This window comes from Cheilinus undulatus, linkage group 15 (genome assembly GCF_018320785.1).
Source record: "Cheilinus undulatus linkage group 15, ASM1832078v1, whole genome shotgun sequence".
NCBI lineage: Eukaryota > Metazoa > Chordata > Actinopteri > Labriformes > Labridae > Cheilinus > Cheilinus undulatus.
This window is the reverse complement of record NC_054879.1, coordinates 20,809,177-20,834,061: the sequence shown is the minus strand read 5'-3', so window position 1 is coordinate 20,834,061 and position 24,885 is coordinate 20,809,177. Positions and strand designations below refer to the sequence as shown.

At 37.9% G+C, this 24,885-nt stretch overlaps 1 protein-coding gene across 1 annotated transcript in view; it reads left to right on the top strand.

Annotated features, from left to right (window-relative positions):
• Nucleotides 1–24,885, top strand: part of map2 (microtubule-associated protein 2) — a 137,903-nt gene that overhangs the window by 14,062 nt on the left and 98,956 nt on the right. Inside the window, exon 4 of the mRNA XM_041807182.1 lies at nucleotides 24,290–24,342. The gene's annotated coding sequence lies outside the window, so the exon portion shown is untranslated. The remainder of the gene's footprint in view (nucleotides 1–24,289; nucleotides 24,343–24,885) is intronic.

Here is a 24,885-nt window from a genome sequence, read left to right as displayed (position 1 = left end):
TGAAAACATAGCACATAATACTAGTTGCAATTGAACACACTCAGCAAGGCAGTCCCATTTGACTATTTTAATTGGATAGTGGTGGGAGGGTCTATTTATGATTTGAAGGGAGGCCATGAAATATTCAGCATACAGTAGCCAGTTATGAGTTTCTACAGTAATTTCAGATGATTTACTGCTCCCATCTGTTGACCGCCATTATCAAGTACGGAGAAAAAAGCTGGAATCAGGATTTTTTTCATGACTCTTGTAATAACTGATTATATTGAATATTTCTACTGATAAGGAAATTGAACAGTATAAAAAGGGAGGCACATTCAACTGAAAAACATTACGATGGGTCATAGCTGAAACTTGATAGCATTACCTTCAGCTCGTTTCATTTTCCCCCAGGTGCCATACTTCCAGTGTCTTTTAGTGTCCTATTACTTTACATTTGTGCCCTCCTACTCTCCTGTGCTTAATTCTCCCTTAACCCCAATTCACCTCAGCCCCTTGCCCATGTTTGCTTTTGGATCGCAAAGTGCAGTGGGAGTGAAGGAAAATTACAACCAAGGTCAAGTTATTGTATCCGTTTGATGTGGGTTGGGTTTTTGCTAATGGGGTTATATTTCATGGTGTGTGTGTGGTGAGGGGAGCTTATAACAGTTATTGTAACAATTCTAGGCATTTGACCATCTCTTATTGATTAGATGATGTCCAAGGTTATTTTCTCTGTCTCTGCTTGGCAGTGAAGGGTTCCATGTTCTTTTACCATGCTACCTTTACCTCCCTCTAATCTAAACACTGTTGGTTTTTACTCTTGGTGTAACGAGAACGTTGAGGTGTAGAGTTTATGTTAAATGTAGAGCTGTCAAAATTTTTTTTTAATTGGGATTAATCCCAGGAGTTTTGCAGTCAATCTGCAATTAATTGCATCCTTGTTATTGCATTTTAAAGGTCCACTATTTTACATTTAAAATGTTCTTGTGTCATTTTGAATTTCTCTTTACAACCCACTTAAAAGTGACTTGTTGTGGATCAAAAAGGAAATGAGGAACAGTGAAAAGGTAGGCTAAGCATTTGATCGCACAAGGTGCAAATGGCTTCTGACTTAGTTTGACTTGTCCACTGAGCTGTCTGAATTTTTTTTTAAATGAAATGAGACATTAAGGAGCAGTGGTGGATTATTTTATATCACTGTGGCTGCAGAGAGAGGCTGCCGTGGGTCACCATAGTCTATTGAAATGATTAGTCAAGCATACAATTCATCACAATTTAAAAAATGTATGCACTAATAGTGAATGGTAAACCGTGATTAATCAGACAGCCCTAATATAAAGTCAGCTGTTATTTAAAATGATTTTGGCCATCATAGCCAACATACACTTGCAGTAGGGATGTATGATAGTGGATTTTTGCTGATATCTGATATGCAGATATCTACAAAATAAGTTTAGCTGATGCTGAAATTCAAATGTAGCTCAAAACATGCAGTTTAAAGTTTGAGGATGAACAAATTATAAATTTTTTAGTCCTTGAATCAGGCTTTAAAATGTAAGGAATGGTGATGAATAAAAATAAGACTTTAGCTATCCTAAATCTTTTGGTCTAGCCTGAAACTCCACTCAATTTTTTGTGTGATGGCCAATAATTACAGCTGATGTAGGCAGATTTTGATAGCCAATATATATCGGTTGTAAATATTGGCAGAAATTTTCATATCTGTTGATACAGATAATTCACCTTTTTAGCTAATATCTGTCAATACTGTTATCATGCCGATAATATTGTGCATCCATAACTTGGAGCTTTTAAAATTTCTTTTCTGTAATAATAATAATGATAAACTTTATTTGTATAGCACCTTATAGACACTACATACTCAAAAACCCTCTCTCCTCTTGATGTTATAGTACTATAAAAGAATGATCAAGAGAAAATTCACCCATCTGAAGGGTTCAGTTTCAGGAAGGAGAATATTATTTTTAGTCTAAACTAGAGACTGTCTGAAGATTAAACTAACAGATTTAAGAAGTCTGTGCTGAATAATCTGTGTTAACAGTTACCACATTGACCAGTTTACAGAAATGAGCCACTGTTCCTCTGTATCCTGTGGCCCTAAAGCAGTTGTATTATTTGCTAATGTATCACAGGAGTCCCTACCCCAACATTCATTTATCATCAACAGTAAAAAAAAAAAAAAAAAAAAAAAAAAAACAAAGAAAAGAAAAACACGAACCTTCACATAGGCTGAATCAGCTAATGCTGCTGTCAGTTGCCATGGAGACTGACCGAGTTGAGATGTTGCTGTGGAAACTGTGAAGCTGCTCATTGCCACCTACAGCAACTCTCCCCACTCTCTCCTGGCAAGAAAAGCCACACCAACACGTTTCAATGCACAGAAACACACAATCCTGAGCATGCACATTCACACAATGTGGTAAATAGTCTTGTCTAAATATCACATCTGTGCAACAAAAAATTGATTGATTTGTTGGACAATATACTCATGCCCTCACCTGCATATATTTATATGGCTCTCCTGTAGCATAGGTGGTTTTGTTGTTATCACTGAAATACTGATCTCAGGTTAAAGCCTCAATTAACATGAGAAAAGAAATACCAGGTCTGAATTTTGGGACAAGATTGCAGGAATGTGATGTGCATGTACTCAGGCATACGGTCAGCTTGAACATGGAAGAGCAATCAGTACTTTCTATCTCATGAGAAATTTATGAATGAAAACAAGACTTTGATTTTCTTTTTTGTAAAGACACTTTATGAGGTGCCTTTTTATCGAAAAGTCCTCAAATTAAAACAGGCAGTAGTTTTGAGAAAGAGGCTATGGAGTTGGACAGCGCTGAGTAGTGCTGACATCAGCTCACTGGAAATGCTGAATGTGGGGTTTTTCTGTTATGCAGATGAGTTTGGGTGCTTGAACTTGCAACCAATGCCACCGTGACAAGACATGTCTGGTTTTAATTATGAAAATTAAGAATTTCTCTGTCTTTAGATACTGTAAGACTTAGATCAAAAATATATAATATAGGAATGGTATTTTTTTAATCATTAAATATTTTAGTGCAAAAACTTACATAAAGTATCCTCAACATAACTTACTGTTGGCACACACTGTCCTGCTCTACTTCTGGGGTTTTGTGCCCAGCTTTCTGTGAGTAACCCAGTACTTGGTACTTTTCTTATCTTTTTGGTAGTGAAAACAATTTAATCGATATAATGACATGAGGTCTTCTTACGTTAATAATTGTTTCACTGCTGATGTTTATCTTTAAAAATTAAAATAAAAAAATCTTCTAAACACCATATGTATTGCCTCTAGCGCTACATGACAGCACCTATATCAATAGGATTTGAAGCACTTTGTGGCACTTGCTGATGTTGTTTCTTCCTGTCTAGATCTTTGCTTGTGTTGTGTCTCAGATATACGTTGCTTTAGACAAAAAAAATTCTGCTAAATTACATTGTAACTTGCCTGTCCCAGCTACTTAATGCATGCTTGTTGCTGTGCATTGACTATGACAAAGAGTGCATAAGTGGACAATTGTTGAATTCGCCTACCAGCTCTTAATAACCTCCTGCCATTGTTGCTTTCGCTGTTATATCAGTATCCCCTCTGTCTCTGCATTGCTCCTACTGGTCATGTACAGACTGCATCTTGTGTCGGTGTTGAGTTAATTTATGAGGCTGTACACATGGCATGTGCCAAACCAATGCAGGGGATACATGACAGCCATCATGCATATTCATATGCATGGTTAACAGCAAGTATATCTGCAGCCTAAATTCACATATGCCACTTTTCAGGTGTGCAGGGAATACCAGAGGCAACTGATCATATCACAGACTTTAACTACCTGGCCCAGCCAGGTATATATACAGCCTGCTGACCGTTTAAGCCTTTTTGTTTTTATTTATCCATATTTAATAAACCCTTTTTCTCTGCACTCCTCCTGTACATGTTGTTGTAGTGTCTGGCACACTGAAAGTTTTGATTACTTCATTCACTACATGCCATTGATAAACCTTGTCCACCAATGGATCACAGGGGCGCCGCAAGAGACAACTCAAAATTGCATTTAACTTGTAGGGGCAGGAAGTTAAAAGCAGGAATGCAGTGAGCATCTGGTCAATATCAAAATAAAACATCATATACAAACTCCTGATTAATATGTATCCCATCACTATAGCAATACAATCAACAAGAGGTAGGATAAGACATTGATTCAGAAACCTATAAGGAATTTTGTTTATAAAACAACAAATCCTTTTGGGAATAATAACCATGACATCTTATCTGTTTACAGAAAAAAAGCTGACATGAGCAGAGATCACAGAAACAGAAAAATATTAGACAACACATGCCTTGTCTTCTCAAAAGCTTTTACAACCAAAATTCTCTCAGGTCATTTATTCAGCTAAAGCTCTGTCATCCCAGGACTGGGTTAAAAAATCAATTCTCTAAATAAAATCTAGTTTCTTTTTTTAATTACAATAGAGATTCATATAATCCAGAGATTGATTTTTATGTTTAGGCCTGCTCCATTTCCTGACAGCTCCTTTTGCGACCAAACTTCTGTCACTCATCTAGCAAACTTGACCTGCGTTGGTCTCTAAAAGCATTTAGACTCCAACTCAAGCTTTGAATCTTATGCCCTATCGTTTTATTTTGGATATCTGGCACATGTTATCAATAAGATACGAGATGGGTGTGCAGATGCAAGATTTGCCACATGGATGTAAAATATCATGTGAATACCACTAGCTTGGGGTCACTTTTTATGCCATCTTGATATTTTTGGTAGTTATCTGGTTGGAGCATTCTTTGTACTACTCCCAACATTTTTTTATTTGAATCTCTTCAATGTTGAAGCAAAATAGGTTTGGAACTAAGATATCCTCACATGAATTGATAATTGAATCAGATCAAAGCAGGACCATGTGAATCTGATTCTAACTGATTCAGGCAGTCAGTGGCGATGCCCAGCCCTAGTCATCCCCTATCACTCTCTCTGACTAAATACGCAAATGAAGAAAGATCCATAACTGGGTAACCATGGGTTTTAAAGAGAGATTTAAAAACACACAATAAGCGTACCATGGTGAATGTAGTGACCAGTGGGTTTTTGTTTCAGGTTAGTAGATTAGTTAGTAGTAGGTCGCTGGTTCAAGTCCCAGTGGGAGAAGAGCCCGACCCTGGCCTGGCAGCTGCAAAGGTTCCATCACATCCTGAGCACTCTCCAAGTTCCCTTGAGCAAGGCACTGAACCCCCCCCCCCAACAGCTCACGGCAGCGCTTAGCAATGAGCAGCAAGGCCATCACTGTATATGTGTGTAACATGTAAAAGCAACGAAACAGTATAAACTATGAATTTCCCTTCGGGGATGAATGAAGTACTACTTTACTTTACTTTACTTTACTTTAGATGGGCCTGTAGCATAGATAGTCGTAGTTAGCTCACTGGCTACTTAGTCCATTTATCTTTGAAATGATATCAAGGCTCTAATAAAAGGCTGGCCTGCTCATAGAAATGGCTGGGCTCCTGAAAGCCCCAGTGAATTGGCTCCACCCAGATGTCACATAATAATATCAATGCTAATAATATCAACGCTGTTTATATGACTGTATACTTGTTTTGATCAGTAGTATTAGTGCTAGCTGCCAGGCCAGCTTTTGCCTTTGGACCTGGTTCTGATCAGTTTTGTAGCAGTTGGATCTGTTTGAGGTTCTTGCATGGCCCACATGTAGGCATTACTGTCCTGACATCTACATTTAATGGACCTGCTTCAGTAAAAAAAATCTGTATTTTTCTTGCTTCCTAGTAATCATAGGTATTTTAGTTTTGAAATTAAAGGTTATTATTGTTTAAAATTGGGATGGACTATGCCTGTGTTGACCTCCATGGGCCCCTCTATGTGGCTGGGCCCCAGAAAGCTTCTGAAAGTTCCTGCCATGTAAATGTTTGTTTTCTATGTCCTAAAAATAGAGAGGAATCAAGTTAGTGTTGCTGCAAATTTGTGGAATTAAGGATGTCTATAGGAGAACAGCTGCAAAGTCAAACATCCAGTCTTAAATATTATCATCTGTTCACGTAGCCTTAAGTGCTGTTTTAGGAAAACTACCTTTAAAGATTTGTCCTGTCCTGTTTTGAAGTAGAGCAAAAGCAAGTAATCACCACCATAAGCAGTTCACATGAGTCTGAGGGAGTGCAAGTGTAGTCGTCTCTATATGTCTGGTGACATCTGTGCATTGATGTTGTTGTGCAAGATCACATGCACTACGATGGAGTGGTAATTAGCTCACAGCTAACATAAATGAGTGGTGCTGTTTATATTGCAGCCCACGGATGCTCATAAAAAAGCTGTGAAAATGATTGCTCTGTAGTAAAGAGCACCACCATCTGAAGTTGTACAATGTCTGACGCTGACAGGGTGAGGGTTGTATTTGATCCAGCATATGGTTCCTTCATCCTTACTGTGAAATACTGCTGCAGGCAGAGGGAGGCAGAGATCAGAGAGGGGACAAAGCGAGGGAAACTGACGGAAATAGGGGAAAATGAAAATAGTAAGGTAATTTATTTCTAATGGTCTAAAGCCTGCATTATTACTTTTACTTTCTGTCTATTTTTAAGCGCTGCAATGAAATTAAATACATCAAAGAGGAAAAGACCAGAGAGAGGAAATTCGCCTCCATCATTTAGATTTAAATTATTCTTTCTGTGAATCAATCATTTTCTCTCCTTCTTCCCCATATTTATTTTTGTCCTTTTACATCTGAATGCAGAAATTATAATTTATGTTAAGTGTTGAAGGAAATGCTCAAATGAAAAGTGCTTTAGCTGGATATTAAGAACCGCACGGGCTAAACTCATGCAGCTAAGCGAGCACGGCGTGGGCTGAACTACCCAGCTTCACATGTTTGTCCATCAGATGTAAGAGTGAAGTAGTCCTTTACAGCGTCTCTATCATGGCTCCGCAGCTGCTGCGAATCCCCGCTGCTCTCTGTACAGGTGTCCCCAATTTCACAATCAACTGGTTTTCAAACACACGGACCGGAAGTGACATCTCCCGACACCGACCTGTGTCGCTGGGATTTGTAGTCTTTATTTCCCAGGCTTTACTCGACAATATATTTACACATGGCTGCTGCATCTCTGTTTAATACCGGCTCATAGTTTCAGGGGAAAAGAAAAGTGAGAAAGCGAAAAGACCCCATACCTATCCGTAACAATACATACATAAAGAGTCAGACTCCACCATCTTGCGCTTTCAGGTTTCCACAGTTCCACAATAGGGACCAATTAACAGAAATGCTGAAATACTTGTTTGTCTTGGATGCCATATTCTTTTTGTCATCCAAGGCCACCATGACTTCACCAGCAGGAGGGATAAGAAGAGTTGCAGTCTAGAATCTGACTGTTGGATGGTGCTAGTACTCCCAATTTCACACACTGTACCCAGAACAGTTACAAGCATCTGGTACTATTAAAGAAAAAAAGCCTCTCAACTATTGACTGAATTTCTGGTATGCTCCTTTAAAACAGTGAAAATCTTGAATGGGTGTTAAGCTGAGAATAGTTTGATCACCCTTTCTTTGTTGGACCTGATAAAGAAGTATTTTCTCATGTTCTGGGTAGGGATGCACTGATACCACTTCTTTTCAGACCAAGAGCAAGCATGACTACCTATGTTTGGGTACTTGCAAATACCGAGTACAAATATGGACACTTTACATACCTGTACAGTTCTTAAAATTCTTTTGAGAGTTCTCACCAAAACGCAGACATGGCTACAACTTTGCCTTCCTGCTCAAGTAATAAGAGGCTAACATCATGCTGTAAAATGGAACAAAATATCTTTGTAAGTATTTTTTAAATGATAGATTAATCATTAAAAAAAGGTTTATTTCTTAACTTAAAATAATCTGTCAATAATGTCATAATGTTTGCCTCTCAAATGTTGGGCAAGTTACTGAAAAATAGTAACTAGTTACAGTTACTAGTTACTGCTTGCAAAAAGTACCTGAGTAAATAACTTAGTTACTTCTTTGTAAAAGTAATGAGTTACTTCGAAAAGTAACTCATACGTAACTTTTTTTTTTGCTTCAATCCTCATTATTGTACACATTACATTAATTTGTGTTGGGGCAGTGTTAGAGGAACAAACTAATGTCATATAAGATTGTAGCCATTATTATTATGTTGGAAAGTGGTGAAACAGTAGAACTCAGTAGAAATGTTTCTTAACTTTTGACACTGTTGACACATTTTTACACTGTTTAAGAGGTCTAAAATAGATGTACTCTATTGACAGAGTACAGATTAAATCCCAGCTGCTCTTTAAATGTTTTTCTGCATCACGGTCCTCTCTCGTCTTACCATTTTTTTTTTTTTTTTGTCATTATTTCCCTGAAGCCAGCTGACTCTACAGCTTATATCAGAAGCATGTCTTCAACAACATATCAGTCTGTTTAGTGCTTCCTTGGTGACACACTGTGCAGCTTGTGGTGATTTAAAATCCAGCTGTGGTTGTTTGCATGGAGTGGCTCCTCCTTGGTCTGATGTGCTCACGTGAGCTGCCTCTTGGTTAGCAGTGTTTGTAGCGTCCGGTTCTCTAGCTTAGCTTTAGCGTGTGTTTAACTCAGTTCTTCCTGAGGTTGGAAAAGCTGTTCTTGGTGGTGGAAAAGTTAACTTCCCTGTTCTTTTTTGTCCTTTATCCTTAGGAGGGAAGAGTACGGAAGAATATTAGGGCCACTGTAAAAAAAATTGAGACAATTTTTTTTTCACTTGTGAGAAAAAAGTCAGAATTCTGAGATTAAAGTCAGTTCTGAGAAAACAGAATTCTGAGAAAAAAGTCAGAATTCTGATTTTTTTTCTCAGAATTAAGATTTCTGAATTTTTTTTCAGAAATCTGTTGCTTTAATCACCTTGTAGTTACACATTTGTCCACTAGAAGATCCTCAAATATTACACCACAGGTTGCCATGAAGATATAATGAGCTAAAAGCAAAAGTAGTTAATGTGAGTGAATGAATGAATGAATGAATGAATGAATGAATGAAACCTTTATGAAACCTTTATTGCCCCAGAGGGAATTTCTTTTGCACAGAGAGCAACCACACAGGACAACATATAATAACACGAACAGCAAGTCATAATAAAGATAAAAATAATTGTAATAAATAATGATGTAAAAATACAGCATTAAGCATCGCATGATACTATGTGAGCCAGATCAGATGTCGGATGTTTAAAGTGCAGAGTGTCAAGTTCATAATGTGTGCTCAGAGTTTATTCAACAGCTGGATGCTTCGTGGTACAAGGGATGTGATGCCTCTTTTAGTCCTCATTTTGGGCATCCTGTACCTGCATCCTGAGTTTAAGAGTTCAAATTCAGACCAGAGGGGATGCTGTGAGTCTGCTGTGATCATGTTGGCCAGAGTCAGTGTGTGTCGCTCTGTCAAAGAAGTGATGCCACACATCTGTTCTCCTGTTATCTTTAAGCCTATTTTGACTATCTTGTCCAGTTTGCTTTTGTTCTGTAGGGACAATGCTCTTCCCCAGCACTGGATACAAAAAATTAAGACACTTTCAATAAAGCTTTTATAAAACAGTTTCAGCATGGTGCGGTCCACATTAAAGCTCCTCAGTTTCCTTAAAAAATGCAGACACTGTTGAGCCTTTGTATATCTTGAATTTGTGTTAGCATTCCATCTCAGTTTGTTGTCAATGATTGTACCCAGATACTTGTATTGTTGCACAGATTCAATGGCTGAATTATTAATGACCACAGGGGTAAATAATTGATCGTTTTTTCTAAAATCGATTATCATTTCTTTAGTCTTCTTTGTGTTTAAAATCAATGAGTTATCAACGCACCAGTTGTAGAAGTGATTTATCTCGGCTCTGTAGCTACTCTCAGAGTTTTTATCATGTAAAAGTCCAATCAGAGCAACAACATTAGCAAACTTGATTAGTGTACAACTGTCCTGCTCACTGATGCAGCGAACAAAAGAGGTGAACCCACAACCCTGTGGCACCCCAGTGCTAGTGCCGATTAAAGTTGACTGTTGTTCATTGATTTTTACAAACTGATGCCTGTTTGTTAGGAAATTAAATATTCACCTGATGAGGGTGTGATTAACTCCCATACCACACAGCTTTACAGCCAGGAAAACATTTAAAGAGCAGCTGGGATTTAATCTGTACTCTGTCAGTAGAGTACATGTATTTTAGGCCTCTTAAACAGTGTAAAAATGTGTCAACAGTGTCAAAAGTTAAGAAACATTTCTACTGAGTTCTATTGTTTGACCATTTTCCAACATAATAATAATGGCTACAATCTTATAGCCACATATGATGACTGAGTTTCCAGATGTTTATAAATTTGGTTAAGAAGTGTAACTGTTGGGTCCTCAACACCTCTCTTTGCTCTGTATGCAAATTGAAAAGGATCCATGTGACAGTTTCACATTTAAGAAGAGATTCAACAACACGTTCAAAGCACTTCATAACAACTGGTGTTAAAGCAATAGGTCTAAAATCATTTAACTCCTTGGGGCTTGCCTTTTTTGGTACTGGTATAATTTTTGCTACTTTCCATGATGATGGTATTAGTTGTAAATTTAATGAAGCCTGGAAATTTTTGTGAACACAGGTCCTAATTGTACACAGCATTTCTTAAGTGTGGTACCATCCAGTCCATCAGAGCCAATTGATTTCCTCACATTTATCTTAGAGAAGGCATTTTGCACTTCTTCAACTGTTACCGTAATAGGGCCGCCACCTACTCTCCAGTGGGCTCTGGCCTCCAATTGAGAGTCACTGGTCTCAAAGCGAGCATAAAAAAGATTTAATTCATTTGCATAATCTGCTGTATATGCAGAGCTGACCTGCTGGGAGTTTAGGCCAACCATTGTTCTGATACCACGTCAGGCCTCTCTACCTTTATTTTCTGTGAGTAGCTGCTCAACTTTGGTTTTATAGTCCCTTTTTGCTTTGTTAATTTTTATTTGGATATTTCTCTGAATTATTTTTAAATTTTTTTAATGTTCATTTTTATGTACTTTATAGTGCAAACACAGCCACCTTCACCATTCAGAGGCCTTTAACAGGTATTCTGGTACTGATGGTCAACTTTAAAACAAAAGTGAACAGGTTAGAAATTAAATATCAAAAGAAAAAAAAATTAAATTGTGCTGCATACGGGAGTGATGACATTATGTTTATAATGAACAATTAATTAAAAAAGTGTTGGTACTATTTTGTACATGTTTTACCTAAAAACATGAGGCGATCCACGTCTTCTGAATCAAGATCAGAACGTTTTTTTATTCACTATCGTCCCAGCTGTGGAGAAAACCCTCTCCGCCCTGACGGAGTTGGCCAGGATGCACAGGTAACGGCATGCCAGCTGGAACAGGAGAGGCTACCTGGACCGCAACGTTTTCCACCTCTACAGCGGGTTACTGTCGGTTGGCAGTGCAGTTTTACTCTCGTACATCAGCATCTCTTGATGTAGTGAAGCCTCACTTGCCAAATCACCACTAGTCTGTCCACCACCTTGGCGATGAACATCCCTATTGGCGGCCACTGGTGCCTCTGTGTTTTGGAGTGAAAACTTTATTGTTCATCATGTCACGTGAGATGTGACGAAACATTTGGTTCTTACACCTTCATATGGGTGAAGTAGAGGCCTAGGATAGAGGGGAGAGACTAGAGAATGATTGTAAACAGCAAAAATATATTTTAAAAAACACATTTGAATAGTAACTTCAGCTTTCGAATATTAATGAGTTTTTAAATGTTCGAATTATATTCAAACCACAAAATTTATTCCAACAGCCTTGGTATCAACCATTTTCACGCTGGATGGGAACTGTACTCCCACTTCCCTGCACTCTACTGTTCGAAATGGTCACATGTCCACGATGACACTAAAGTGCTTTTGTCACCGTGATACATCAGCTTTAAGGATGCGGTTACATCTCTACTTAGATTCATTATTAAACGTATTATAAGATGGATTAAACTAGGGCTAAACAATTTCAAAAAAATTGAATTGTTCTTACTTCGACTCCTATTGTAAATTTGATATGAATTGTTGTATTGAAGGGAAAGATCATTTTTGTCATTCACATTTTGATTTTGAAAGCATACAAAAAAGTAGGATTTTTTTCTAACTATCCCAAAAAGTGACACTTGAATGTTTTCATGATATGTAGATTATAACATCTTTGCAGCAAGAAAAATGTATTGATCTGGTATTTTGACACCTTTCAGGTGAACTAAATATTGCATCTTATTTGATTTGAAATTTGCAGGAGGCCATATTTAGATTAATCTAAGGTTTAACTGCCCAGCCTTAGTTTACAGACAAAGCTTTCACACACCTCACATACCTCACTGAACAACAATTTTGTAAGCACATGGGGCTATGAATGTCAATAACTCTGGCAGCTGAATGTCGGTAAAAACAAACAAATAAACAAATAGTATAAACAATAAATAAACAAATAGGTCAAATTGATCAGTTTGTGGTAGTTGGCACAAGTATCAAACACAATATTTAGACATAGGCAGATATTTTGGATAGAAGGTACCCTCAAAATAACATCATGGCCATTCATGGAAATGCTAAACCAAATGAATCATATCTACAGTAAGCCCACATATCAACATCATCTAAATGGCTCTTAACCCTGCTTGCCTCAAAAAGCAGCACATGACTCTCCCTCAGCATTGCTTTGATGCTCACATCCCAAAACAAATAAAATTTGAATAATCAAAGGGGGAAACATAGTTCCTGCTGGAATTCTCCATTATTACACGCCCCTTCCTAACGACCAGCTGTGATTGTATGATGTTTATTAACAGGGTTCAGAAGGGAAAGCTTGACTGAGATTATAGGTCCTCTCTTTCTCTTGGCCCTTGGCAAACCTCAATGACTTGCCTGCTTTCTTTGCCATGCACCTCCTGGTGTGTGTATCCTGTTGGCATAATGAGATTTTGTTGCTTTTCTAGGAAGGCAGTCTTTTCAGTATGTACCCTGTTATTCTGTTACTGTTTACTAAAACACAGGTTTCATGAGAGCTAGGCTCTGTGCTTCGTCTGAGTTTCTGTGATGATGCATAACAAGGATTAATAAGGAAAAGCTGGCTTGATTTGGAATAACAACTGATCACATTTTAATGACTCTGTTGTCATTCCGAGGTTTTCTTTTCAGTAATACTTGATTTCTAACCAAATTCGCTTGTATAGTTCAATACACCACCGTCCTTTAATCCTTAGGCCCCTCTGTGTAGATGCTTACTGACTTAACTGTGTGAGTAATGTCAACCCCTTTTCCTTGCAAGGCTGCTCCTCTCTTTCATTATTAGGAAAAAAAGAAAAGATCTGGTTTAAGTGCCCTTGGGAATAAATCCATTTATTGTTCATTTGAATGTTGATGTCCTTCGAAATAGTGAATAATTTGATCCTCAAATCCCATTTCAGAGATTTTGCAGACGCAAACATAATCTTGATCAAGTGCTCATACGTCTGCCTTTTTCATTCTTTTTTGATTAACTGGCCTAAATCTGATCCCAGCACATTCTAGTTTAATTCTGGATGTTTTATTTCAATGAATACACCTTTTTGTATCAGTCTGCTGGTTCTTTCATTTTTTAAAACAGCTCATCTGCTTTATTAACCACTTTGTCAAACCCAGCAGTCGGCAGGTAAAGTCCTACCACTATTAAGTCTTTGTTTATTGTTTGTTTATTGTTTATTTCAAGGATCGCCCCTTGAGATGCATCATCTCATTTTTGAGGGGCTCCTTACAAAACATAAATATAATCATCTGTAATACAAAATCATAATTAGAGGTAAATCTAGAACACAATACAAAAACATTTAAACACAAAGACACCCACACCACACACAGACACACACACACACTCACAATCACTCACACTTAATGCTCCCCCAAGCCTAGCCACCCAACAACCAGCCAATATTACACAATACACAATATGCATGTACAAATATATTCATACGTACTATACAGTACATACACACATAGGGTACTCAACATCAAGACACAAGGTAAAGCACAGTAAATGCATCTAGAGATCAAGTACACGAGCGTGAACAAGAGGAGAGTAAGTCCAGACAGACTGAATCCAACAGAGAAAGAGAATCAAAAGCAGGAGCAGGATGCTTGACAGTGGATAAGTAAAGATGATTTAAAGATATGAAAAGAGGTGATAGATCTAAGTGAGTGAGGTAGGTTATTCCAATCTGATGGAGCTTTAAACTTTAATGCATGGTGACCAATTTCTTTCCTGATTCTTGGAGTAAAGAAAAATAAATGATCGATATTCCTTAGGCTATACTGTGAACTGAAAGGAATGAAGAGTTGTTTCAAATACGGAGGGAAATTAAAATAGATACATTTTAAACTAAACAACCAATGAAATTTCCTTCTGGCCTTGGGAGCCAGCCAATTTAAGCACTCATACGTTAAGCAATAGTGGGTCCTGTATGAACACCTCAGAACAAATCTACAGAGACCATTATATAAAATATTGAGAGGACGAAGATTTGTTTCTGGGGTGTTGCTATAAACAATGCCAGCATAGTCAAGGATTGGCAGCAACAACTGTGTCATGATTCTTCTCCGGACCTGCAGGGAAAAACATTCAACAGAACGATAAAGTGACTTTAAACAACCATATATTTTTGTAGAGATGAGTTGATATGAGGTTTGAAAGATAACTGGGAATCTAGCCAAAGGCCTAAATATTTAAATTCATCTACTTTTTCTACTGCTCTTCTATCCAGGAAATTAATATACCAGTTTTTTGTTAAAGGAACAGAATTTGGTTGTGTGCAAAACAACATAAAATATGATTTTTTTTCTTATTCAGAAGAAGCTTATTGACAGAGAACCATTTTTGGACTAGATTAAAATCAGATTGTAATGAGTATTGAAATTTGTGAAATGTCCGAACTGGAGGAGTATATTACAGTGTTATCTGCATATAAAAGAATTTGACAGTCAGAACAGACTTGTGGGTGGTCATTAATGAAGATGGAGAATAATAGAGGACCTAAAGATGAACCTTGCAGTTCATCAGGACCTCCTATTTCTTTTCTAAAGATTGTGCATGACTCAGAGCCTTACTATGAACGAATCATGTACAGGAAAAAAACTACTGATGTTAAAGCACTTCATCACATACACAACTTAAGTCATTGTAAGTTTACCAGTGTTCCAAATAATTCCTTCTAGTGGATGATAGATGACTCACAACATCAAACAAATGCTCCCTCTTTGCCTCAACTTGTATTTTAATGTATAAATGCCCATGTTATATGTAATCTAATACTAAAGTAATTACCTCTGCCGAGGAGGTTATGTGATCGGCAGGGTTTGTTTGTTAGTTTGTTAGCAAAATAACTCAAAAAGTTATGGATGGATTTTGATGAAATTTTCAGGAAATGGCAGAAATGGCTAAAGGAAGAACTGATTAGATTTTGGGAGAGATCTGGATCACCGTCTGGATCCAGGAATTTTTCAAAGGATTCTTTACTATTTGGAGATAGGGCTAATGGCGGAGGTCTGTGCTCTCTGAGTGCTATTCTAGTTAAGAGATGTCTTCCTGCATAAAGAGTACTGTTGCTGCTTCTCTCTGCCCCCAGTGGTTGTATCTACTCACCCAATTAACACTGCGTGTCCATGGCATGACACTTTTTATACTGCTTAGGCTATTTCTGTGGTTCGGTGACCGGGTCCAGGGGTTTAGTTGTAAGCCATGCCATGCGAGTCCAGCTTCTTTTTCAAACACCGTTTGATCAGATTAAGAATTGCTATTGTTGGTAACATCAGGCCAGGCAGAGGGCTTAGCAGGAGTCCTGTTGATAAGTCTAATGACTCTACGTCCCATCAATCAGTTTGGAACCGCCAAGTTTAGAATTACAATGGATAAACAAGTTAGTACATATTTACTGTTGTTGTTTAATGCCACCCATAAGCAATTCTGTGGTGTGACTGGTTTTAGTGTAAAAAAGGGGAAAATGAATCCCTTTCTTGGAAAATACATATTTGTTGGAAAGGTTTAACACAAAGGGTAACAAATGACTGGTTTCAAGACATTTGAGATTATGATGTAAATGAAGACAGACAATCTGATAATGATGCAAAGCCTAAGGAACAGTTGAGCTCCTCTAGAGCTGTCTTCATTTTGATCAGATATGCAGTGGCATCAGTCTGATGAAGCTGTGAAACAAGCTGAGACACTGATTGGTTGAGTGGCAGGCGTACTTACTGGTTAACTGTCTTAGAAGTTGGGCCTACTTCACAAAGAGACATTCAGATACTATGCTATGCCTTCCATCCTTTGGTTTGTTTGGATTAAACTGAGGTAATAAGAACTGCAGGTTGCTATTTTCCTTATCTACTCCTCTGTCAATTATTAAATTATTTTCCTGAGGTTTAATTATCTAGTTGAAAGGAAGAGTGAGAAATGCCCATCCCATGGTGCCCAGTTCCTACCTTCATCTTCAGCCTTCATCTTGTCAAGGATTTCTTTTCGATGCCTCTTTGTCGACCATCTTTAATCTTTGACAGTACAGAAATGCAAAATGTCTCAGCCAATTACAACCTCTAGTGGCTTGACATCATTCATCATGTGTGGCCTGTTGAACTGCCTGTGACCTAAAGCATTAATTAATTCATTCATTCTTTTTTAAGTATTTTTTTTTTTTTAATCTGCCAGCTGGCTCTGTGTGTAATTTCCTTCTATCCATACATAACTTGTGTCTGCATCCTGCTATAGGTACTCATGCAATGACAGCAGAAAGTGTACTTTGAAAACTTTGTTTAATAAATACAAAGGCACAGAATTTCACTTTCATACTGACAGGATTTTAATGCTATGAAGCACCATTTTTAACAGTACACTGTTCTGGTCTAAATGAGGCATTATGTAGCAGTACAGTCCCTGGGGATGGATTATCTTAAAAGCAATCACTCCCTCTAGTTGCAAAAACATATAACACCCTTTCAGTTAAGGGAGTTATACACCAATGTTTGATTCAGCGTGTTTTGTGTTTGCTAATATGCATAGTGTGTTTGTCTTTGCACACGTGTTTTGTGTAATAGACATTCAACTTCTAGAAACCAATTTCCTGATTTAAGTCCAATATGGTAAAATGAAAAGTTCCAATGTTTTGCACACAGATTTATTGGTAATGCATAACTCAGTAATTAAGGAGGGAGCCTGTCCTTTTAGAGCCTTATCTCAGAATCCCAGATGCAGAGTCTCTTTAACCACCAAAAGCAGATTTATTATTTTTTATTTTATCTGTCTGTTTTGTTTTGTTAGGGGAACACCTAATAACAATGCTGTAGAAAAACTGCATGACACCGTCACAGAAACGCTGTTCTATAAATGATCACCTCAAATCATCTGCAGGTCGCAACAGAATATCAGTAACCATTGTGAAAGGCAGAGTAACACTTTTGACTTGAAAATGCATGAAGATTATGGACTGTACTTGCAATTACCTTGTTCTTTTTTAAAGTCAAATCCTTCAAGACTTTTCTAAAAGTGCATGTATGTGTTTTATATCCAAGGTCATGCAAGAGTAACAGGCTCCATACTGAATCTACTTGGCATTTTACAGTAGTTTCAGTACTTGAGTATTTGCATGAATGAGTACTCAAGTATGTGCTAATTATAAATCCTGTAAAAAAAAATAAATACATCACACAGAGCTGCCTGTGGCCTTATATGTTTTCCTGTGGTATGCTGCTCATCAGCACTTAAAATCCCAGTTCTAAATGAATTAAGTGATGATCATGTACTTGAGGGTTATTTACCTTATAAATAATAATATCATTTTTTATTTAACCTCTATTTAACTTTATTGAATAGCTCTTTTTCAAGTGTGCCCTGACCAAGATAAGCAGCACAGTTAAAAAAGTTTCAGACAATAAGCAGCCATACATTCAGTATGAAGAAAACATCAAAATAGAGCTTTGTACTATGAAAAAGATGGTCGTCGCTGTCAACTCCTCTACAGACCAGAATGTGCTACTCTGGGATTAGGAAGTTAACTGTTCAAGTTAACTTTAAGTTTAAGTTAAAGTGGAATTAGGGATGTAAGATAATTATCGGTACAGTGAAATCATCGGTTAGGATTAGGACCCTAACCCTAACCCATATTGCATATATTTTACATATTTTTATTATCCCGATAATAAAATACTAACAAATAAAATCCACCATAATAAATAGGAATGGGACCGATCCTATCCAATATCAGTATCGGGTCTGATGTGGACGTAATTAAAAGATCTTATATCAGGCTGGCGGCGCCGATCCAAGTGACCAATCCAAATCCATCCTACAGTTTGGGGTAGACCATGAATGCACCGCAGTCTAACACAAGACAGTCTGTGTGTAACTGAGCTAACCTGATATATTCTCTACAGCAGGGCTAGCGTTGAAAGCTAGGGCCTCTAGCACCTTCGTTCCTTTTTGCAGATTAATATCGTGCTTTGATATTTGGCCTCTTTTCACTTCGGGTGAGTGGTCATTCGTGAGCTTAAACCTCGACAGCCCACATACCACTTTATTTCCATTTACTACTTTGGAAAACTGTAGTACCACAGTCTTCCTACTAGACGCTAACAGCTTAGCCACCACCGGGCTTCTCATTATATCCATATGCGGTGAAGGGTCAGAGAGGAAGGCCGCGGCCATTAACTGAAGCTACAGCGGTCTCTAGTGGCGGGAGGCTCATTACAGTTTAAAAGAGCATTGTAGACTGGGATTTCAAGACCGTGTTCATAAAAAATGATAGGTAATTAGTTTAACCGACTGTTAAAGTAGTAGTTTAACCTACTCAAGTCATGCTAGTTAGGGTAAGCTTTGTTGTTTATAACTTATACTCAGTTGTTGTTGTTTTTAAGATAATGTTGATATTTATTTTTTAGTAGTAGTTCAAATAAATTTGTTTGAATACATTTGAATTCATTTTTTTTTTTTTTTTTTTTTTTTTGCTTTTTTGTTTGCTTTTTAATAAGAGGAGCTGGGTGGTTTACTACAGCCTCATGTAACCTCACACATTATACCAACAACAATAATAATTGTTAAAAAAAAAAAAAAAAAAAAAAAATATATATATATATATATATATATATTTATATCGGCACATATTTAACGGAATCGGATCAGAACTGAAAAAAAGTGGATCGGTGCATCCCTAATGATAAAGGCATTTGTTTTCTTTCTCACAAGACTCCAAATTCTGAAACAGAATGTGACCTGCTGTTAAGCACCAGAGAAGAAGAGGAAGCAGTCCTCAGTGCTAAGAGGCTAATAACCAAGTGGCAACCTCTGGTCCTGACAATTGAAGCCAATGTGGAAGTGCAAAAAAATGCAATACAGCGAGTTTCCACTTGAGGCTGGCTGCAGTAACACCGGAAGCCCCATACACAACAAGTGTTCAGAAGTCATTTTTTACAAAAGAAATAAACTGGTTTACAGCCTGGTGCAAAAACAAAACGTGTCTCATTAGCTAATGTCTTCATGTGCTCTTACTGTACGGTTGGTGAATTTTTTTGTACCACAAATTGATCCAAAGTTCGATTGAGACAACGATTACGATATGGAAGCTGCCGCAGATTGGCTTCAAGAGCTGTTTGAGTCCGCCTATTGTAAGCTGACATTGCACAGGTGTTTGTCGAATTCTTTTTACTGTCTACGCTAATAACACGGTGGTACTAGGGATGTCACGATTACAGATTTTCTTGGTGCGATTATTGTCAGAGAAATAATTTCGATTTTACGATTTGCATTAATTAATTTCACACTACCATGAATAAGTAAAATCACATCAACACTCCTCATAGGTCTTGTATTGTAATTTATTTCCATCCTAGGGTGCTCTCATAACAAAATAATATATCAACAATGTAAAGTAACCAAAACTTACAAGAAAAATAATAATAGTCCCATTTGGATGGACCACTCGAGTGGTCTTAGCTGAGTAGTGTTTGAGTTAAAAAGCTGTAATTCAGTCAATCACATCTATTTTATATCCCTCAAATATAAACACATTCTTCATATTCACAGCTGTATTTATTAAAGTTTCTCATCAAAAATTAAATTTTCCCATTTATGTGGCATTTGAACACATCATAACATATATAATACAGTCGTTTAATTTACTGAGGCTACCTGAACACATCATATTTTTCGCCTTCAGCTCGTAAAGTTCGCTAATTACCTTAAATTCTGCTGATTAAACTGCAGATTTCTACACTGGTAGAACAAACAGGACTTGCACAAAGTTTTGGAGCACTTTTCAGCATTTATCTGAGCAACTGAGGAAGAAAACTGTCCTGAAGCAGCTGAAGTGAGGGATATGTGAGCCTTTTACTCCCAGCACTGGATATGATGGCATGCAACTCACAGGCAGCGCCTTTTTTTCTCAAGCTGACAGTTTAAGGTACATTCTTGTTTGATGTGATGCATAACACTTCTAGTTTATGTTCCCCTTGAAAGAACTGATGCATGTTTTGACACCAGTCTTATCTTAAAATGACATTACGTCACAGAGCCTGAGACTCTATAGCAGTATCGATAAGCTAAAACGTTAATGATTTTGGGTATTTTAAAAACACAAACTGGGTCGTTATGGACACAGGGTTTGATCCCCATCCCTAACATTGACATGACTTAACCCAGTTACTATTTACCTTTACTTTGGCGTACAACGCCGGGTGGTTATCCCACAGGTGCTGAAGTACTGCCTGATTCCACGGCAACTTTTTTGTGGCATGTTTTAAATTTAGGCTGGCCATCTTCCACAATGACACCCTGGTCATTTTTTTTTGTATCCAAAAAAATCCCACACTGTCAACTTCAACCGTTTATTTGGAGGGAACAGCTCTTCCTCTTCTATGCTGTAGTTTGTTTGGGACTGTGACATGCCTCCACCTGCAACTGCATGAAGCAACAGGAGGTAGTGACACGCAGATGTTGTGTAACTTTGTTTTCGTTTCGGGCGAGTTGCGCTGTCACACCAATATGGTTCCTAGCATAATCTTTTCTGGAAATTGACGGTATTTAGGAAATGTTACGATTAACTAATCGGGAAGATTAATACCGCAATTAATCGTGAAAACGGGTATTCCTGCCATCCCTAGGTGGTACTGATGGAGTTATTCATTATTTACGGGGAGGATAACACGACAGTGTTTGTAGAATTTGCCCTACAAAGGTCCTGGAGAGTGGGAAAAAGTCAGAACAGGTCTTACAAGTCACTTAAAAGTCATCTTCCTAACAATGTTAAAATAAAGCAGCAGCCGCTAGCCTCAGCCGCATTAGGACCAAGCCAAAGTGTAATACCAGGCAAAGTACTGATTAAGCAGACACTGGAAGCTGCTGAAAGTTTGCCAGAGCCAAAAAGCAAAGCTAATAATGACAAAATCAATCTGACAGTCTCCTGATCCACCGCTAATATCATAGACGTTTCCCTGCCTGCTCTGTTTGATGTAGTTTCATTCAGTCTGATGGACATTAGGAAGTTAAGCAACAGACCACGGTGTACTTAACATTTTAACCTGTTTCTGAAATGACATGTCAGTGCATATTTTTAATCTTCATTTAAACCATCAGCTCTCTTTATTTCTGAATTATGCAGCTAAAAAAAAAAAAAAAAAAAACAGAGCCCCAAACATCTGCATTTGTTAAGCATGACAGCCTGTTATCATTTGGTTTATATCTGATATCTGATTTGACATAAGTCAGCTGAATTCTTGTTTAGTTTGTTGAAATGTCAGATTTGACCAGTTGCCAGGATACTTAAATTCATTATAAGGGAAATGGGGGAAAACATATGTCAGTTGTTGGTCTATGTTTTACTTTGTTTGGTACACAAATATTTGTCAAAAAAGAAATTACTGTTGTAAAGTCAGAATAAATGATTGGTTCTTGTTGGTTATCAGCCATCAGGAGTAGGAAATTATCGGCTATTGATATCGGCTCAAAAAAATACATATCGTGCATCACTAGTACAAATCCATGGAGAGCTCTTTCCATGAGTCCATAGTAATAGTCACTTTATCAACACTGCTATCTATTTCCTCATACATCTATTCCACTCTTTTAGCTGCTGTTAGCCGTGATGGTGGCTTTTACACCTGCTCTTCAAGCACCATCAGCTCACTGACACCTTCTCCATCCACAACACTTAATGTGAGCATATCTCCTGTCATCAGCTTTGTTACTAGGAGGCTAACCTTCTCGACTCAGGGATCAAACAACAATTGACGAAAACTAAACTTACTTTTTGTCAGTTTTAGTCTACAAAGATCTATTTTTGTCTAGTCTTAGTCTAATCTTTCTCATGGAAAAAAGGCTGCTGACAAACATTTTTAGTCATAGTTTTAGTTTGACGATGTTAACACTGGACGGCAGTAGTGCTGTGCCATATCATATTGTCCACAATAATATGGGTAAAAGTTTTTCCAGGGTCAAAAAGTGTTTTACCAGGATTTATATGATATAGCCCAATAATATCTGCCAACTGCCAAATGGGGGTAGATTTTCTGTTGAATCAGTAAAAGGTTTCTATCAAAATAGCCACTGTTAAAAAGCTGAGTTTTAAGTTCATTTGTTGTGAGTGCTGCTTCTCTCCTTTTTTCCTGAGGGTGTGTCTTGAGTGGAGATTCATTGCAAACGATTGTATGTCATAATAGTCCTAAAGTTTGAGGTGTTGACAGTTATTTTACTGTTCCAAGCTGCATTGGACTTTCCCCAACCTCATATCAAATGTGTTTAATATTTTCCATGTAGGTCTTAGTACCTCCAACAGAATACCCACAACTAATAAGAGCGAGCAGACTGGGTAGCATCACCAGCTGGATATTACGTACTTTTACGGCTCACAAAATAAACCCAACTTTACCTTCATTCCAGCCAGGATTTCATCTTTATTTTTTTCCTTGTTTTATGAATTTTGCTGCAACTCTAACACATGCCAGGGCAGCCATCCAAGATTTTTAGTAGTCTTCTATATTCCAGAGGATTATAAGACAAAAAATCATTAGGAATTGTCCTCATGCCTGTAGTCTCCCAAGTTTTTAAAGTCGTTTGATTTGTAAATTGTCTAGTGTGTGGCCAGCTTAACACACAATATGCAAGGCAGCCAGTGACAGCATAAACACACATACACATATTAAATAAATGGTACATATGTGTGTTCAACGCTATAAAAGCTCATATGGGAAAAAACATGGCAGGGAAGATGCAAAAGGGTGCCAAGAGTAGGGGTGGGCAATATAGCCCCAATATAATATGTGATTTGATGGAATATGATATCTTAATATTGTAATAAAATGGAATGGAAAAGATGTGTAGGTTACACTCGGCATGTGGATGTTTTCATCTATTTGCTAATTTGGCGGGTGGGTCAAAAAGTTAGTTAGTCCAATTTCTAAGTTTTACCCCTTTGCCTCAATTTTGAGGGCAGTGAATATGTGAAAATAGCTTCACTCTCAGGATTAAGAAGAGACCAAAAAAATCTCAGTTGGGAATTATTCAAACATGATTTAGCATTGTAAATGTTAATTGCTCAGCTTTTTGACATAAATGATTTATGTATCTCACTAGTTCAGTGTTACTAACATGAACTCATTGCCCTATGTCAGAGAAACCCACAGTGTCCTGCAGTGCCTTTGTGTATCGGTATGTTGACACTGTCACTGCAGGATTGAAGCCAATTAATGTTTTTCAGCTCTAGTGTGGTGTTGGTTACCCTCTGACAAAGTGTGTTGGTCTATGTGTGAGAGAGGGAGAGAAGGGCAGCTACGTCTGCCTCTTTGTAGTTGATGCTGAAGGAACGTTTCACATGTGGCATCAACAAACACACGCTCACACAAACACACACAATCACACACTCTGATAAACACTGTCACTTTCTCTCCTCCTCTCATGTGTTCCCTGCTATTCCCAGTGGGGTGATAATACAGAGCTTCCTTTAGATCCACAACTGATTGGAAAGCACTATCAGCCGTACTCTCCCACCCTCTTCTCACTACTCTCGACTCAACCTCAGCCCCTTTCCTTCCATCTGTTTGTAAGATATAGTGACAGTGTTTTTTGTGTGTATGTGTGAGTGCTGAACGCAGTGCCACCTGCCACCGCACTCCCAAAGTACTAGGAGCCAATTCTAATCCCCCCCACCCCTCAATACTGTTCTCTTTATCCTCTCTCTCCTCTGTCACCCTTTCAGGTCTCAGATGTTATCTTTTCTTCTGAGCTGTGGACAACATCCCATCTAGCCAGGTGAGTTCCTCCATATCTGCCCCTCTCTCTTTGTTCTGTCTTCTCATCCTGTGTCTCTTTCTCTCTCTTTCTCTTCACTACATATGACTATGGGTGCTGCTGCAAAGATGCTGCGTCACTGTGTCGGATTCATACAGACACAGTTGTAATTTTACTGTCGCAAGGGAAAAAAAACAGATGCATTTCTCTGATGTCTCAAATGTCACCCTGTCATTGTTTCTTTGTCATACTGGTGGAAGTGTCTCTATGTGGAAAACAACGGGCAATTACAGTGATCTGTGTGTTTGTGTGTGTATGTCTAGACACTCCATGACAGTCATTTGGCAGTTTCACTTTCACATGCTTCAAGTGTAGAGTTTCAAGACATATCAACCCTCCTAATCGAGACACTGTTTATTCACTCTGTCCAAATTCATTTCTAATGTCAAGTCTGGTCTCCTCGGTCATTGGATGAAACACATTAAGGGAGAGAGGTACAATTTTCCATGCACACCCTGCAGAGAAAGGTAGACTTAGAGTTTCCAATCTTTTAGCTGCTGATTT